This window comes from Bos indicus x Bos taurus, chromosome 25 (genome assembly GCF_003369695.1).
Source record: "Bos indicus x Bos taurus breed Angus x Brahman F1 hybrid chromosome 25, Bos_hybrid_MaternalHap_v2.0, whole genome shotgun sequence".
NCBI classification, from domain to species: Eukaryota; Metazoa; Chordata; class Mammalia; order Artiodactyla; family Bovidae; genus Bos; species Bos indicus x Bos taurus.
Window position 1 is genome coordinate 4,047,694 of NC_040100.1, and position 17,571 is coordinate 4,065,264.

The following is a 17,571-nucleotide window of genomic DNA, read 5'->3' on the forward strand; positions in this document are numbered from 1 at the left end:
AAAACAAAACTGTTTCTTCTAACTTGCTGTTACTCAAAAGGATTTTTTTTTTTTTAAGGAAACATGTTTCTGTGTGATCATGTGGAAAGCACAAGCCAGGACTTCAATGTGCCTCTTACTGGTTCTTCACCGGTCAATTCCCCCTTCAAGTTTTTTTCCCTTCTGTTAAATGAGACAAAAATACACAATCCTGGCAAACCCTCCAGAAACTACTGCTACTCTTGATTGAGAGTAGTAACAACAGAAAAGCAACTACAGATGCCGGACATGGTTACAAAGCTGACCAGCTTCTGGAAAGGAGTAGTGGAGAATGAAGGGAGGGGAGAATCGCCCAGCACCCCCACCACACCGGCCACATTTCTCATGCCTTCCGTCCCTGTCCCCAGCTCCCTTCTCTCTTCCCCTGAGCGACACACTCCTTTTCTGGGTTTCTGCCGCTGCTCTCCTGGAGCTCGGATGGGGTTCGGATCCGAGCATGGAAGGCAGGGGGTTTTTCCCGGTGAGGTTCGCGGAGCCCCCTCCTGACCTCGGTAGAGATGCCTTATTCCAACAGAGCCTTGGAGACTGATTCACTTCAGCGGGAAGCTATCTCGGGGCCAGCCTCTCTGAGAACACACAGCTACCGGAGGCTCCGGCCGCGCCTCTACAACGGCAGGCCACCCGCGGCTGGAGTGCCCCCGGCCCCGGACAGCTGCGCCCGATAGCGCAGCGAGAGGCAATAGACCACAAATCTAAGAAAACGGGAAACCGCCTGGCGTGCTGCAGTTCGTGGGGTCCTAAAGAGTCGGATACGACTTAGCGACTGAACAAGGGAAACCCGGGATTCAAACCACCGCCGCCTCCAGTCTAGGGCACACGGATCCGTATTTGGGCCTAAAGGACGCGCGCCGCGAAGGGGCCACGCCGGGCAGCGTCAGAGCTCGTCTCACCTCGCTGGGATGCGGGGGCCGGCAGTGAGTCGCTCTGTCCTCTGGGCCGCGCTTGGGCAGCCTCGGCGGTTAGGAGGATGGAGACGCCGCAGCCGGCGCGGCATCTTCCCCGAACGCGGCCCTCAGGGGGTCTCCCGAGTCAGGGACGCATCCCAGGCGGCAGTGCCTGTGTCCCCGCCCCGCGCCCCTTCTCGCGGCCTCCGGCCGCCCACGCTCACCAGGCAGCCGACCTCAACGCGCGACCACACGGGGACAGGCAGGAGACCACAGGTACACCCCGCCCGCAACGGACGCGCGCTTGCGCGCAGAGCCCAACGCGGTGAGCAGGAGGCCCTCGGGAGGCTCAGCCCGTTGTGGGCGGGGCCTGTGAGGGCCCGGCCCGGCCCGCGCCCCCACAACATCCCCCTCACTCACAAGGAGCCAGTCCCTCCTCACCTCACCCTCGCCTCTCCTCGCCTCCTTCACCTGCCCCTCCCCCTCTAACCGCCTCCTGGATCGCCCCAGCCCCAACTCCTCTGCGTCACCCTTCAGCCCCACCTGGAGGTGAGGGGCCTCCTCGCAGCCACCAGCGAGGGAGAGATTTAACAACACAGGTGAAAAGTTAAATTAGCCCAGCCAAGCAACTTTTAAAAACATGAATGAAAAAGAAGGGAGGGGGCAAATTTTAAGACGCAGTACACGACAATCGAAGGTAAATACAAATGCACACGAAGGAAGGGGAAAGAGCATCTCACACATTCTTCCAGAGATGACCGTCCTGAACCGTTCAGTTCAGTTCAGTCCCTCAGTGTCTGACTCTTTGCGACCCCAGCACACCAGGCTCTCTGTCCATCACCAACTCCCAGAGTCCACCCAACCCATGTCCATTGTGTCAATGATGCCATCCAACCATCTCATCCTCTGTTGTCACCTTCTCCTGCCCTCAGTCTTTCCCAACATCAGGGTCTTTTCCAGTGAGTCAGCTCTTCGCATCAGGTGGCCAAAGTATTGGAGTTTCAGCTTCAACATTAGTCCTTCCAATGAGCACCCAGGACTGATCTCCTTTAGGATGAAGTGGTTGGATCTCCTTGCAGTCCAAGGGACTCTCAAGAGTCTTCTTCAACATCACAGTTCAAAAGCATCAATTCTTCTGCACTATGATTTTTCCAGTAGTCATGTATGGATGTGAGTTGGACTGTGAAGAAAGCTGAGCGCCGAAGAATTGATGCTTTTGAACTGTGGTGTTGGAGAAAACTCTTGAGAGTCCCTTGGACTGCAAGGAGATCCAACCAGTCCATTCTGAAGGAGATCAGTCCTGGGTGTTCTTTGGAAGGACTGATGCTAAAGCTGAAACTCCAATACTTTGGCCACCTCATGCGAAGAGTTGACTTATTGGAAAAGACTGATGCTGGGAGGGATTGGGGGCAGGAGGAAAAGGGGATGACAGAGGATGAGATGGCTGGATGGCATCACCAACGTGATGGACGTGAGTTTGAGTGAACTCCAGGAGTTGATGATGGACAGGGAGGTCTGGCGTGCTGCAGCTCATGGAGTCGCAAAGAGTTGGACACGACCAAGTGACTGAACTGAACTGAAGCTTTCTTTATAGTCCAACTGTCATATCCATACATGACTACTGGAAAAAAACATAGCTTTGACTAGATGCACCTTTTTTGGTAAAATAATGTCTCTGCTTTTCAATATGCTGTCTAGGTTGGTCATAACTTTCCTTCCAAGGAGTAAGGGTCTTTTAATTTCATGGCTGCAATCACCATCTGCAGTGATTTTGGAGCCCAGAAAAATAAAGTCAGACACTGTTTCCCCATCTATTTGCCATGAAGTGATGGGACCGGATGTCATGATCTTAGTTTTCTGAATGTTGAGCTTTAAGCCAACTTTTTCACTCTCTTCTTTCACTTTCCATCAAGAGGCTCTTTAGTTCTTCTTCACTTTCTGCCATAAGGGTGGTGTCATCTGCATATCTGAGGTTATTGATATTTCTCCCGGCAATCTTGATTCTAGCTTGTGCTTCATCCAGCCTAGGGTTTCTCATGATGTACTCTGCATATAAGTTAAATAAGTAGGGTGACAATATACAGCCTTGACGTACCCCTTTTCCTATTTGGAATCAGTCTTTTATTCCATGTCCAGTTCTAACAGTTGCTTCCTGACCTGCATACAGATTTCTCAAGAGGCAGGTCAGGTGGTCTGGTATTCCCATCTCTTTCAGAATTTTCCACAGTTTATTGTGATCCACACAGTCAAAGGCTTTGGCATAGTCAATAAACCATTAGGCGTGTGTATTTCTGACAGTTTTACTATAAAGAAAAAATTCTAAAGGATCATGAGGAGTCAGAGAACCGACCTAAGACAGGGTATTTAACACTTTACCACATGGTAAAAGGGCTTGAAGATTGATGGGAAGTAGTCTATGTACTGTGTTTTCTGGGGTTGCAGGAATTGGGTTATCGCTCAGACACGAGCTTATCTAAGGAAATATAAGTACTTAATTATTAACGTTGAACAGTAATATCCTCTGTGCCAAGAAAAGCTACTTACTTGTTTCTCTCTCACACAAACTTGTTTTCCTGGGAAAATTTCCCAGGCAATTCCAAAGGATTTGAAGGTGAAAGTGAGCGTGTTAGTCACTCAGTCGTGTCCGACTCTTTGGGACCCCACTAGGATCCTCTGTCCATGGAATTCTCCAGGCAATTTAAACCAATGCAAAATGGGAATTACAGGGAATTTGGAGAAATTATCATGCAAGCATCCTATTTAACACTGAAATTAGAATTGGCTTGGCTGTCAATAGGATTTTGGGACTATTTTTTAAGATAAAAATGCACTTTTAAAGAATAGAAAAAACAGATTTCAGAAAAACTAAGAAATTTTACTTTTACTTGCAAGTCATTTGATTCCTATACTTCTCCCCTTTCTATGTAGGTGGTAATATTGCCTGCTTAGTAAGAAATTCCTTTCTTAAAACTTTCCTCTGAGCCTCCATGTTTGTATTGATAACAACAGTAAGAAATAACACATTTTGAGCCTTACCACTAACAGGCCAAGAGCTGTTATAAGTTTCCACTTGTTTGATACTAACAGCACAGCTGGGAGGTAGCCATTCTGTTGAGGCAACAGAGGCACAGTTTTATTGAGGTAGGAGTGACATACAGTGTATTGAATGTGTACAGACTACACAATTTCATAAGTTTGGGCACAAGATATATCTATAAAACCATCACCACATCAAGATATCTCAGTTGGGAAAGAATCCACTTGCAATGCAATAGACCCCGGTTCGATTCCTGGGTTGGGAAGATCGGCTGGAGAAGGGATAGGCTACCCACTCCAGTATTCTTGGGCTTCCCTTGTGGCTTAGCTGGTAAAGAATGCACCTGCAATGCGGGAGACCAGGTTCGATCTCTGGGTTGGGAAGATCCCTTGGAAAAGGGAAAGGCTACCCACTCCAGTATTCTGTCCTAGAGAATTCCATGGACTGTATAGCCCATGGGGTCACAAAGAGTAGGACACATCTGAGCGGCTTTCATTCATCGCTTATATCACATCAAGATAATGAACAGATCAGAGCCCCCAAAGTTTCCTCATGCTCCTTTATAATCCATGCTGCTAAGTTGCTTCAGTCGTGTCCGACTCTGTGCGACCCCATAGACGGCAGCCCACCAGGCTCCCCTGTCCCTGGGATTCTCCAGGCAAGAACACTGGAGTGGGTTGCCATTTCCTTCTCTAATGCATAAAAGTGAAAAGTGAAAGTGAAGTCGCTCAGTCGTGTCCAACTCTTAGCGACCCCCTGGACTGCAGCCTGCCAGGATCCTCCGTCCACGGGATTTTCCAGGCAAGAGTACTGGAGTACTGGAGTGGGGTGCCATTGCCTTCTCCATTATAATCCATACTTCTTACTTATCCCTAGCGCCCCCTCCCACAAATTCCCAAGCAATCATTAATCTTTCAGTTGCTATAGATGAGTTTGCATTTTCTAGAACCTTTGAATTTTACATGGAATCACATGCCTTTTTAAATGGCATCTTGAAGGCAACAGAATTATTTTAAGGTCCATCAGTGTTGTTGAATGTATCAATATTATATTCCATTTTTATTCCCAAGATGTATTCCACCACATGAACAAACCATTCCCTGTTTACTCATCCACCTGTCACTGGACATTTGAGTGGGTTTCAGTTCATTCATCTTATGTAAATACCTAGAAGTCAAAGAACTGAGTCATATGGTAGATGTATATTTAACAGTTTAAGAAACTGCCAGACTGCTTTACATTCCCACCATTGACGTGTGAGAGTTTACGCAGCTCCACATGCTTGCCAGCATTGGCTGTAGTCAGTTTGTTTAGTTACAGCCATTTTCGTAGGTGTGTAGTAGTATCCTATCATGGGTTAAATTTGTATTTTCCTGGGAACTCCCAGGTGGTCCTGTGGTTAAGATGCCATGCTTCCATTGCAGGGGGGGCTCATAGCATTACAGGAGGGGGTCACAGATTCAGTCCTTGGTTGGGGAACAGGGATGCTGCATGGCACAGCCAAAAAAAAATTTTGTATTTTCCTAATGATTGGTAATGCTGAGTTTCTTAATTACATTCATGTAACTAATTACCATCCATATAACTGCTTGAGTGAAGTGCCCAAATCTTTTGCCCATTTTTTAAAATCAAGGTTCTTTGTTTTCCTATTATTGAACTTTCTGAGTTCTTTTTTTAGAAGTTGAAATGCATAATTAAATTATTAGAGATAATCAGTAAACCTTTACATCCACTACTAGAATATACACAGTCAGCAGAATTCAGTGCTTACAGGCTGTGAATATAATGCAAAACAGTAAAGAATAGCTGCTGAGTTAATTAAATATTTCCATTTTTATTAATTGTAATCATTTAAATTGAAAAGGACTGTATTTGGTATATAATACATTTAATTAGTTCATATATTTATGAACTGAAATATTTATTATCATTCTGCTGTCAGATTATTTTTATTGTTGGGACTTTTTATTTAATTGAACTATGTTTCTGGATATAACTCCTGTATCAGATATGTGACTTGTAAATATTTTCTCCCAGTTTTATCATCCTCTTAACAATGTCTTTTGAATTTCTTGATTTTACTAAAGCTTAATTTATCATTTTTTCTTTTATGGATTTTCTATCTAAAAAGACATTTGCCTAACCAATTGTTCAGAAAATTTTCTCCTCTGGGGACTTCCCTGACAGTCCAGTGGTTGAAAAGCTCTGTGTTTCCACTGCAGGGGGAATGGGTTTTATTCCTGGTTGGGGAACTAAGATCCTGCGTGCATTGTGCTGTAGCCAAAAAGGAAAAAAAAAAGAAAAATTTCTCCTGTGTTTTATCAGAAGCTTCATGGTTTCAGGTTTTACATTAAGTATACGATCTATTTGGGTGGATTTTTGTACCTTGAGGGAGGTGTAGATCAAAATACAATTTAATCCAAGATTCTATAGGAATTCAGAAGAAGAAAACAGAATGATGGAAAGGCAAAGTTATACAGTATTGTCTAAGAATTTTCCAGATTTTATGAAATGTGTCATCAAGCCAGAAAACAAAATCGGTTCTCTAAATTTTCAAAATCCATATTTCCTCATTAGACTACTGTCTTTTATTATTATTATTATTTGCGGGAGTTCCTCAAATACTTTAGATATTGCAAATATTTTTCCCCTCTGATATCTAAGTTTATCTCTAGAACGCTTCATAATACAAAATTTATAAATTTTGAAGCAATCAAATTCATCTTTTTTTTTTTGTCTCATGGCTATGATATTGGAGTTTTGTTATTTCCTACCCTGAGGTCACAAAGATATCGCCTACATTTTGTTCTGCTAATATTATGGCTTTACTTTTATATTCAGGTCTTTAATTATTTGGCATGCACTTCTTGATATGAGGTTAAGCAGGGATCCAGTATCATCAGCCAATTGCCTTAACATCATCTGCTGAATAGTCTGTGCTTTCCTCCTGTTGGTAAGGTAAGTTGCTCCCTCTTTACTATTCCTCTCCCAGAGAAATTTATCAAGGCTCTCAAAAACCTCAGCTGACAATTTTATTAAAATTGCATTGAATTTGCAGATGAATTTGGGGAGAATTGACATCATTCCTTCCAAGTGCATCGAAATACCACTTACTAGGATTGCTGGATTATAATAACAAATGCAACTGCAGAGAAACACTGCTGAGATTTGTAGGTTGTATGACCTCTTCTGTAAGTTCTAGTATTTTACCAATGGGTTCTTATATTTTTCCGGATCATGTTATCTAAGAATAATGATATTTTTATCTCTTCCATTGAAAACCTTATATCACCTTTTCCCTTGCATGGACGCTCCAGCACTGTGTTAAATTATAGCAGGATGGTGAACACACTTGTTTCCAGTTGATATACCCAAAGCAAAGGGCTTCCTATCTTGGAGAAATAGTTTAAGTCAAGCAGGTTGACAAGCACTAGGGAAGACTTTCTGTCTCAGAAAATTCTTAAGCCTTCTAATCTAAATGATGGGTTCCAGCCTTTGCCAAGGGCAAGGTTCTGCTTGGTCAGAATTAGGGAAAGAAAAAAATCAAATCCTTATTTCCCTTAGTCACAAACCTATTCATTCACTGGGCATTTCATCCGAAATGTGTACCATTTTTTCCCTTGTCACACTGGCATCAAGGCAGAGGTAGGTCTTAGGTAATAATCTTCAGATCAGAGGGATACAATTTAGTCCCGCGGAGAAATGTATCCGAGAAATGTATCCAAAAAATGTGGATTGATTCATGACCCAGGTCAAATTTTCCTCATCTGTTTTGCTTTGTGGACAGGAAACTCTTATGCCTACACTCTGTTTATCAATGCTTATTAAGAATCTGCCCACACCTATTAGGATAGCTATAGTTTTTTAAAGGAAAACAACAAGTGTTGGTGAAGATATGGAGAAATTAGAACCTGCACGTGTTGCTGGTGGGAATGTAAAATAGTGCAGCTGTGTTGGAATACAGTTTGGTGGTTCTGCAACAAGTTAAACAGAATTACCGTGTGAATTCCAGCAATTCCACTCCTAGACTTTACCCAAAAGATCTGAAACAGGGACTTACACAAATACTTGTACTTGAGTGTCCACAGCAGCACTACTGACAATAGTCAAAAGGTGGAAACAGTCCACATCAATGGATGAGTGGATAACTAAAGTATGGTCTATACACACAATGGAATATCACCCTGCCTCAGAAAGGAAGAAGGGGCTGATACACACTACAGTGTGGGTGAGCTTTGAGAACATTGTACTAAGTGACATGACCACACGACTGTGGTCACATGTTGTTTAATTCCATTTATATGGAATTAATTTAAATATTTAAACAGTTATTAAATTCTATTTAAATATCCAGAACAGGCAAATCTATAGAGAGAGAGTAGATTGGTGATTGCTGCGGTTTGGGAGGGGGAACCAGGAGTGACAGCTTAACAGGTATGGGGTTTCCTTTCCAAGTGATCAAGATGTTTAAAACTGGATGGAGGGGGTTGTGCACAATATGGTGAATGCGCTGAATGCTGCTGAGCTCTTCACTTCAAAATGGTTAATGTGATGTAAATTTTACCTCAATTAAAACAAAAAAAGAAGAAGAAAGAATCTACATGTGATTTCTACTGCAAGGGTCCAGAACATTAGGAGGAATGTCTGGATGAAGTATATATGGTCCAGTGGGAGAAGAATAGATGTGTTCTGACCTCTCTAGGGTTCCTTAGTTTTCCAATGACACTCGCAGAAGAGATACTCCAAGTCTCTCAGATACACAAACAGATCCAGAACCTTCTATGTATGGAAAGTGCAGTATCTGCTGGTCTTTGGCATAGAACTTCACACATGGTCTCAGCAGGGCTGACATATTTCAACACTGTGGACCAGTCACACCCCACAAATTCTGGGATCCACAAGCAACTTTTTAGGGGGTTCCCCATTGACGACCAAGGGTAAGGATATGGTGAGTGGGCATATATACCCCTTCTCACTCCGTCTAGTGTGTTTTTCCATACCACTGAGGCTACAAAGCTAAAAACTTCATTTCCCAGACTTCCTTGCTGCTAGGGTTCTCGATTCAAGCTAGGCTCTACCAGTTAGATGTGCTTGTGTGCGATTTGGTGATGGAAAAAGTAGAGTGGTCTTCCTATTGCTTCAAGCACTGTGCTGGGAAACACACTCAGAGTGGGAGCAAGATCCTGGTTCCTCCCTGATCCAATTTGTGCCTTAAGACCATTCACTTCATGCCTAAAGTTGTCTGTTCCCAGTCAGTGTTCATTTTGACATTCTGACCTGCCTTTCCCCCCAGCCCTGTTCTTCCATGCCTGACTACTTGGTCATGATTACCACTCTGTCAGTTTCCCCCTGTCCCACAGAAACCTCCTTCCTGAAGCTGTCCATCCTCCAGCTCAAATCGGACTGGTGTGTAGCTGTTGGTCTGGGGAGCTCTTTCTCATGGACTGGCTCTGCTATTTCCTACATTCCAAATCTTTTTCTTTCTTCAGTGATTCTTTTCATTTCTCACGTGGCTCTGACAGGGTAATAGGCAGGAAGGCCAGGGGTCTCCAAACGGAGGAAATAGGCTGCAAGTATCAGACATTTTTTTAATCTCTCTCTTAAGCTGCAGGAGGAAACAAACTACTAGCGTTAGATTTTTCCCTCCTTCTCTATACAAATTTAAAAAGAGATTTCTTTTTAAAATTATGTGTTGCCATGACAACACCTGGTTCCACCTGAGCTTAACTTTCTCAGACCTTGAGATGGCATCACCGACTCAATGGACATGAGTTTGAATAAGCTCCAGGAGTTGGTGATGGACAGGGAAGCCTAGCATACTACAGTCCATGGGGTCACAAAGAGTCGGACGTGACTGAGTGACTGAACTGAACTGATGACGACACCTGGTTCTACCTGAACTTAACTTTTCTCAAACTTTGAGATAACCAATGCATTTTTCTTATGGAAATGTTTGTCTTAAGCTATGTTAATTAACCGTGTATTTACCCTAGACTCTGTCTTCAAGTCTGTTCACCTAAGACTCAGAACCGACTTGACAAATCAGTATGTTTTACTCATGCAAATGTTCTCTTAAGCCATGTTAATGAGACTGTATTTGCTTGGAAACCTGCCTTTCTTCAAGATTCACATCAATCATTTTATGGCCCCGGACAACTCACCTTGTGCCAATGTTATCTCAAAATGTGTGTTGTGGGTGAGGGAACTGATGCCAGTCTGAGTTTTGAGACATTTCCTTTCTTTAATTAGCAGACTGCTAGCAGCTATATAAGATCCAGCTGAAGACTAGCAGGGAGGCATTCTTTCTGCCACCTGCTGATGTCTATGTCAGAAGCTTTCTCTATCTCTCTTATACTTTAATAAAACTTTATTACACAAAAGCTCTGAGTGATCAAGCCTTGTCACTGGCTCCAAATAGAATTCTTCTACTCCAGAGGCCAAGACTCCTGGCGTCTTTCATGGCTCAGCAATAACCTTTCAGTTCCCAACCATAGTGAATGGATGGTAAATTTTCTGAATTCTTGCACGTCAAAAAATATCATTATTTGTCCTCATAAGCAGAAGAGCTTGTCTGGATATTGAATTCCAGGTAGAAAATTATTTTTTCCTTAGGGGAAAAAAAATCAACCTAGTAGCATTGAACACCCCAGCACCCAAACTGTGGTCCCTAAATATCAATCCCCTCTAAAGGAATCAGGGCTTTTGGAGAAAAGGCTAACTAGACGTTTTGGGTAGGAAATTTTCAAGGTAAGCCTGGCACATCCTGTCATATAAGGAAGTAAGGAAGCTATTAATGATTGTTACTGTTGAGTAAAAGGACATTGGAGCCAACTTCAAGAGGCTCCAGTTAGCTATAGATGAAACAATTTGAGCATTAATAAGAACAGTAAAAAATGAAAAAAGTACTAAAGTTTAGATAACTCAAAAGGAAAACAATAGTAACTGCAATGGATTAAAATGATTCTCAAAAAATCATCTCTTTGAAACCTGTGGAGGATGCTAAAGAATCAAGTTTTTTTAAAAACTGATAAAAAAATCCACTCCGAGTAGAATAGTGGTTGCCAGAAATGGGGAAGGGGGAAATGGGGAGATATTGGTCAAAGGGTAAAAACTTCCAGTTATAAGTTCTGGGGATCTAATGTATACATGGTGATCATAGTTAACGACACTGTAGTGTAGACTGGAAAGTTGCTAAGAGAGTAGATCTTACATGTAATGGTAACTATGTGAGGTGATTGATGTGTTAATATTGTTAACCTTATTGTAACAATTTTGAAATATATATGTGTATCAAATGATCACATTGTACACTGTAAACTTACACAGTGTTATATGTCAATTACATCTCAGTGGAACTGGGAAAAATGAAAATGCATTAACTTATTTTAAAAAGAAAGAGTCAAGCTTTTTCTTTTTTCTGCCTTTCCTACACAAATTGTTCGAGTTACAAAATAGTTGATAAAGGAAAGCTTCTATTTGAGGAAGCAAGCAGCTAATACATGAGAAAGAAGTGGTCAATTATTGCCATTGTAACCCCTAGTGAATTATCAGATCTGAGCACTAATCATCAATAGTGCTAATGTCACACTAGGAGAGACATCCAGACCTGTGTGTGCTTCCTGGTGGAAGTACACACCACCAATGAAGTAGTCTTTGGATGGGGCATGGTAAGGAACATGAATCGGATTCATTTTCAAAAATGTAGGGTAAACATATTAATGACATGACACATCCACATGCAGTAAAGTCCAGACTGTGGGAACCACCACAGAACAAAAGAGCTCATCTTCCCAACAAATAAATTCCAGGAGGAAAAAAATAAAATTTGGGGACCCTCAAGATTAAGAGAGACATAAGAAACATATCAACAAGTTGCGATATATGAACCTTATCTGGATTCTGACTCAGACGAATTATTAAAACACACGACACACTTACAAGACAGCAACATCTGAACACTGCATGATATTGAACAATTATTGTCAGCAACTTTAGGCATTAAAATGGTATTGTGGTTTGTGTTTCTTCAAGAATCCTTACCTTTTTGATTTAAGGTAATCCTTACCTTACCTTCCTTACCTAGACTCAAATAGCTAACAGATGACATGATAAGGCGGCATCCCAGGTGGCATGAGTGGTAAAGAACCCACCTGCTAATGCAGGAGATGGAAGAGACGTGCGTTTGATCCCTGGGTGGGGAAGATCCTCTGGTTGAGGGCATGGCATCCCACTCTGGTATTCTTGCCTGGAGAATCCCATGGACAGAGGAGCCTGGTGGGCTACAATCTATAGGGTCTAAAAGAGTCAGACACGACTGAAGTGACTTAGCACTCACTCACAAGCAGCAGCAGCAGCACAACATGGTAAGATGTCAAGAATTTGTCTTAAGGCACTGGAAGAGAGAGTGGTCAGTAGGAGTGTAGGTGAAGCAAGTTTGGCCAGAAGTTAACAATGACTTAAGGTAGGTAATGGGCACAATTCATTCAGTATACTGTTCTTTCAAGTTTTGTATATATTTGAAATCTTCCAGAATAAATCTCAAAAGGAGTAATTCCCAGAAGAAGGTTGCAGGGTTTACTTCAGTTATGTTAATGAGAAATCTGTATGTCAGTGTATTTCTGTTTTTCTACAGGGGACTGAATTTTTTCCTCTCTAGAAAATTTTAAAATCAATATTTGTTAGAAGTCTATATTTGTTGTCCTGGATTTTCACAAGAAAGCATCTAGCAGTAGAGTCCCTTCACTCTGCTCAGCACTTGGTGTACCCTTTCATTCTGAAGACCCAGGTCCCTGACCACTAGGGAATTTATTGTCTGTTATTTCTGTTAATTTGTTCAATTACCGTTTTTTTTTTTTTCTTTCCTTATGGAAGTTCTACTAGTTTGGTGTGGAGACTCTTGGTGGGTTTGCTTCATCTGGCAGGATTCTTTCAAATGTCTGGTGGCCCTTGGTTGTCCCTTCTTGGTTGAATAATGTTGATAGAAATGCAGGAATATCTCTGCACATCTAAGGATTTCTGGAGATACACAAATGTTTCACACATGACAAGTTTCCCTTTAGGAAGAGTAGGGGGTGGGTGACCACCCTGCTGAGGGTCTTAAATAAAGATGGCCTTACTCTGGGACTCAGCAGTGGCCACAGGACTGGAAAAGGTCAGTTTTCATTCCAATCCCAAAGAAAGGCAATGCCAAAGAATGCCAAACTACCGCACAATTGCACTCATCTCACATGCTAGTAAAGTAATGCTCAAAATTCTCCAAGCCAGTCTTCAGCAATACGTGAACTGTGAACTTCCTGATGTTCAAGCTGGTTTTAGAAAAGGCAGAGGAACCAGGGATCAAATTGCCAACATCCGCTGGATCATGGAAAAAGCAAGAAAGTTCCAGAAAAACATCTATTTCTGCTTTATTGACATGCCAAAGCCTTTGACTGTGTGGATCACAATAAACTGTGGAAAATTCTGAAAGAGATGGGAATACCAGACCACCTGACCTGCCTCTTGAGAAGCCTATATGCAGGTCAGGAAGCAACAGTTAGAACAGGACATGGAACAACAAACTGGTTCCAAATAGGAAAAGGAGTACATCAAGGCTGTATATTGTCACCCTGCTTATTTAACTTCTATGCAGAGTACATCATGAGAAACACTGGGCTGGAGGAAGCACAGCTGGAATCAAGATTGCAGGGAGAAATAGCAATAACCTCAGATATGCAGATGACACCACCCTTATGGCAGAAAGTGAAGAGGAACTCAAAAGCCTCTTGATGAAAGTGAAAGTGGAGAGTGAAAAAGTTGGCTTAAAGCTCAACATTTAGAAAACGAAGATCATGGCATCTGGTCCCATCACTTCATGGGAAATAGATGGGGAAACAGTGGAAACAGTGTCAGACTTTATTTTTTGGGGCTCCAAGATCACTGCAGATGGTGACTGCAGCCATGAAATTAAAAGACACTTATTCCTTGGAAGGAAAGTTATGACCAACCTAGATAGCATATTCAAAAGCAGAGACATTCCTTTGCCAACAAAGATTCGTCTAGTCAAGGCTATGGTTTTTCCTGTGGTCATGTATGGATGTGAGTGTTGGACTGTGAAGAAAGCTGAGCACCGAAGAATGGATGCTTTTGAACTGTGGTGTTGGAGAAGACTCTTGAGAGTCCCTTGGACTGCAAGGAGATCCAACCAGTCCATTCTGAAGGAGATCAGCCCTGGGATTTCTTTGGAAGGAATGATGCTAAAGCTGAAACTCCAGTACTTTGGCCACCTCATGCGAAGAGTTGACTCACTGGAAAAGACTCTGATGCTGGGAGGGATTGGGGGCAGGAGGAGAAGGGGACGACAGAGGATGAGATGGCTGGATGGCATCACTGACTCGATGGACATGAGTCTGGGTGAACTCCGGGAGTTGGTGATGGACAGGGAGGCCTGGCATGCTGCAATTCATGGGGTCACAAAGAGTTGGACACGACTGAGTGACTGAACTGAACTGAACACCCAATAAGAGGAAGGTTACATGCGGCTGTTAAAAATGACTGTAAAACTCTCTGACATCCCTGCTACTGAGAATTGGGGTTCTATGCCCCTCCCCTCAAAAGAGCTTTGGCCAATGGAGTATGGTAGAAGTGACACAGTGTGACTTCTCAGCTGAGGTCATGAAAGGCCACACAGATCCTGCCTTGTGTGTAGAATGTGCTCAGACCTGTGGTATCCAGTTATTTGAAGACAACCAGGCCACACCGGGGTGGAGGGCACTGGGCAGCATGCTAGCCCAAGTCCAGGTGTACGATTCCAGCTGCCCAGTCTGCCCCAGCAGAGGTCCCAGACCTCACGAAGCAGAGAAAAGCCAGCCCCACTACGCCTGTCTGAGGTCCTGACCCACAAAGCCCGTGCACACGGTCAAATGGTGGTTGTGTTAAATCACTAAGTCTGGGGTTGTTTTTGACATGGAAGAAGTCATCAAAACATCGGACAGGAAACAGCTTCTACTCTTCTCCTCCATGACCACCCACCTATCTGCAGCAAATACGAATGCATTCTGGTTGCCCAGTGCCCTGTGACCATCACACGTGCGGTAACCTGGTTTCTGCACAGCCACCTCCGAGGGCACCTTCAGAAGGGCATGTAGGCCCCCTGGGATCCCATGCCATGCAGTCCAGGATAGATGTCCTAGTCAGGGCCCCATGCCTCCCTGAGAGCTTGAGCCCTCCAAATGCAGGAAGTCAGGAAGGTGGGCATCTAATCTCTGTAATCTCTACTAAAATTTTGAAAGTTCCCAGGCTCCCCCATACTGGTCAGGTCTCTACCTGCTGCAGGTTATGGAAACCCACCTCCAACTGTCCTTAGAGCAAAACATTATCCCTGTAGGACTTGGGTAACAGCTCTCTCCAGGAGTATCATCAGCCTTCTCTCTCTGCAAATCCAAGCCAGGCTCTCCCCATAAGACAAACACAGCATCTGCTTGCAACATGAAGCACATCCCACCAACCTATCAAACAACACCCCCTCTAACTTGAAAGAGGACTTCTTCCCCCTTTACAATGAAGAATGATGCAAAGAGCCAACTCATTGGAAAAGACCCTGATTCTGGGAAAGATTTGAGGGCAAGAGAAGGGGCCAAGAAAGGATGAGATGGTTGGATGGCATCACTGACTCAACGGACATGAGTTTGAGTAAACTCTGGAAGATAGTGGAGGACAGGAAAGCCTGGCATGCTGCAGAGCATGAGGTCGCAAAGAGTCGGACACAACTTGGCAACTGGACAACAACAACAATGAAGGAACCAAGCTAATTGCTCATTTAGGTCCTCTGCTCTCCCCTGAGCCATTGTCATGGGGTCAGCCCACCCAGGTTGGGGGGGTTGGGCTGCCCCCAGAAAGATGTTTTCCATTAAAGGAGGTGGCTTTTCTATCAGCTCCAGTTTCCAAAAGTGTCAGGCACACAGTGGAGAACCACTGTTTGGGCTTGAATCATGGCAAATCTTGGGCAGGAGACTTTTCTGTGTCTCAATTTCGTCATGTGCAAAATGGGACTAAAAATAATGTGTTGTATCCAATTTATTCACATAAAGAGCTCAGAACAGCATCTAGGACACAGATGCCGTAGAGGTGTGAGCAGCTATTACGCCAGCCAGCTCTGGCATCTCCCTCTCTGAGAGGGAACAGGAGGAAGAGGACAGAAGGGAGGAAAGAAAGCCTCTGGGCTTCCAAAAAGGTACACTGTCCTGGCTTCCCACACCCCACCCACTGCCTAGGTCACCAAGGTCCACCCAAGTTCCCTATGACCTTAGACACAGGGGCTCAGACAGAGGTGCACGTGAACAGAAGTCTTGCAGAGTCCCAGCCCAGTCTCTTGTCTTTGCTTGCCTGGACCCTGGGAAAGCACCCCCTCCCATAGCTCAGAAGGGGGCTGGAGTGTAGGGGAATTCCAACCATGGTTTCCACACTGCAGGTCATGACTCATTATGGGGTGAGGTATGTGTGTGTGTGCTTTTAATGAAATAAATACGGTGGGATAAACAAATGCAAGGATTTCATAGTGGCTCATTAAAATGTGTGTGTGTTCACATGCATACATGCACTGTGTAAGACGGATTTCTCACTGTGGGTTAGAATCCAGTTTTCAAAGTGCTGAGTTAGCAAAGTAGAATGTTTTAAGGAGCTTGAGGACTGAACATGCCCCGAGCATAGCCAGAGGGAGCCCCCAGTAGGGGGTTCTGCTCAAGGATTCTGCTGAATGAATGAACAGAAAGAAAGGAGACTTCCTATTGGCCCCCTGCTTCAGGGCCCTCTGGGAACCACAGGAAAGGCTGTAGCTGGAAACACAGCACACAAGCACCAATAGTGAAGGAGCCGAAATCCAAGAGAAGCCAGGTAGGTCTGGGTAGAGATACTTTCTATCAACAGCCACAGAAAAACTTAGGAGAGGCCACGAGGTTTTGTTTTTGCTTTTAAAAAACCTGTTTGTGTGTTTAAAAGAAATAAATGCAAGCCATTCAGCACTCTGTAAAATGCAGAACCAAGTTAAATGGAATGCTGATGGCATGTGTTGAAGCGGCCACAGACTGCCAGCACTTTCTCGCTGCCCTGGGCGAACATGGCACCAGGCTGGAGTTGGCCGTGTTAATTTCTCAGTCGTGTCCGACTCTTTGTGACCCCACGGACTGTAGCCCTCCAGGCTCCTCCATCCATGGAATTCTCCAGGCAAGAATACTGGAGTGGGTTGCTATTCCCTTCTCCAGGGGATCTTCCCGACCTATGAACCCAAGTCTCTACATTGCAGGCAGATTCTTTACCATCTGAGCCACCAGTGAAGCTGTCCTCCATGGCCATTTAGCTGCATCTCAAAATTTAAGTATGAATGCCCTTTGACCCAGCATCAGCACTTCCAGGGTTTTATCTCATTTCAACTGGTACCTTAAAAATCTACATAACTGCACAGACACACGTACAGGAATCTATGTTGCAGCACTGTTTGCAACAGTGAGAAGTTGGAAACAAACAGCCATTGATGGAGGAGTTTCACAGGTGATGATGGTATATCCACAAAATGAAGATGCTACGATGGGGCAGTTCAGAGTGAGGAAACTGTCAGGTAAGAAAGCGTGTGTCGTGGCT

General features: G+C 43.9%; 1 long non-coding RNA gene across 1 annotated transcript; it reads left to right on the forward strand.

Annotated features, from left to right (window-relative positions):
* Positions 1 to 1,113: 1,113 nt before the first annotated feature.
* On the forward strand, positions 1,114 to 10,340 carry LOC113883640. Its single transcript, XR_003508697.1, has 2 exons — positions 1,114 to 1,199; positions 6,802 to 10,340. It is a non-coding gene; the product is annotated as an uncharacterized LOC113883640 (long non-coding RNA).
* Positions 10,341 to 17,571: the final 7,231 nt, after the last annotated feature.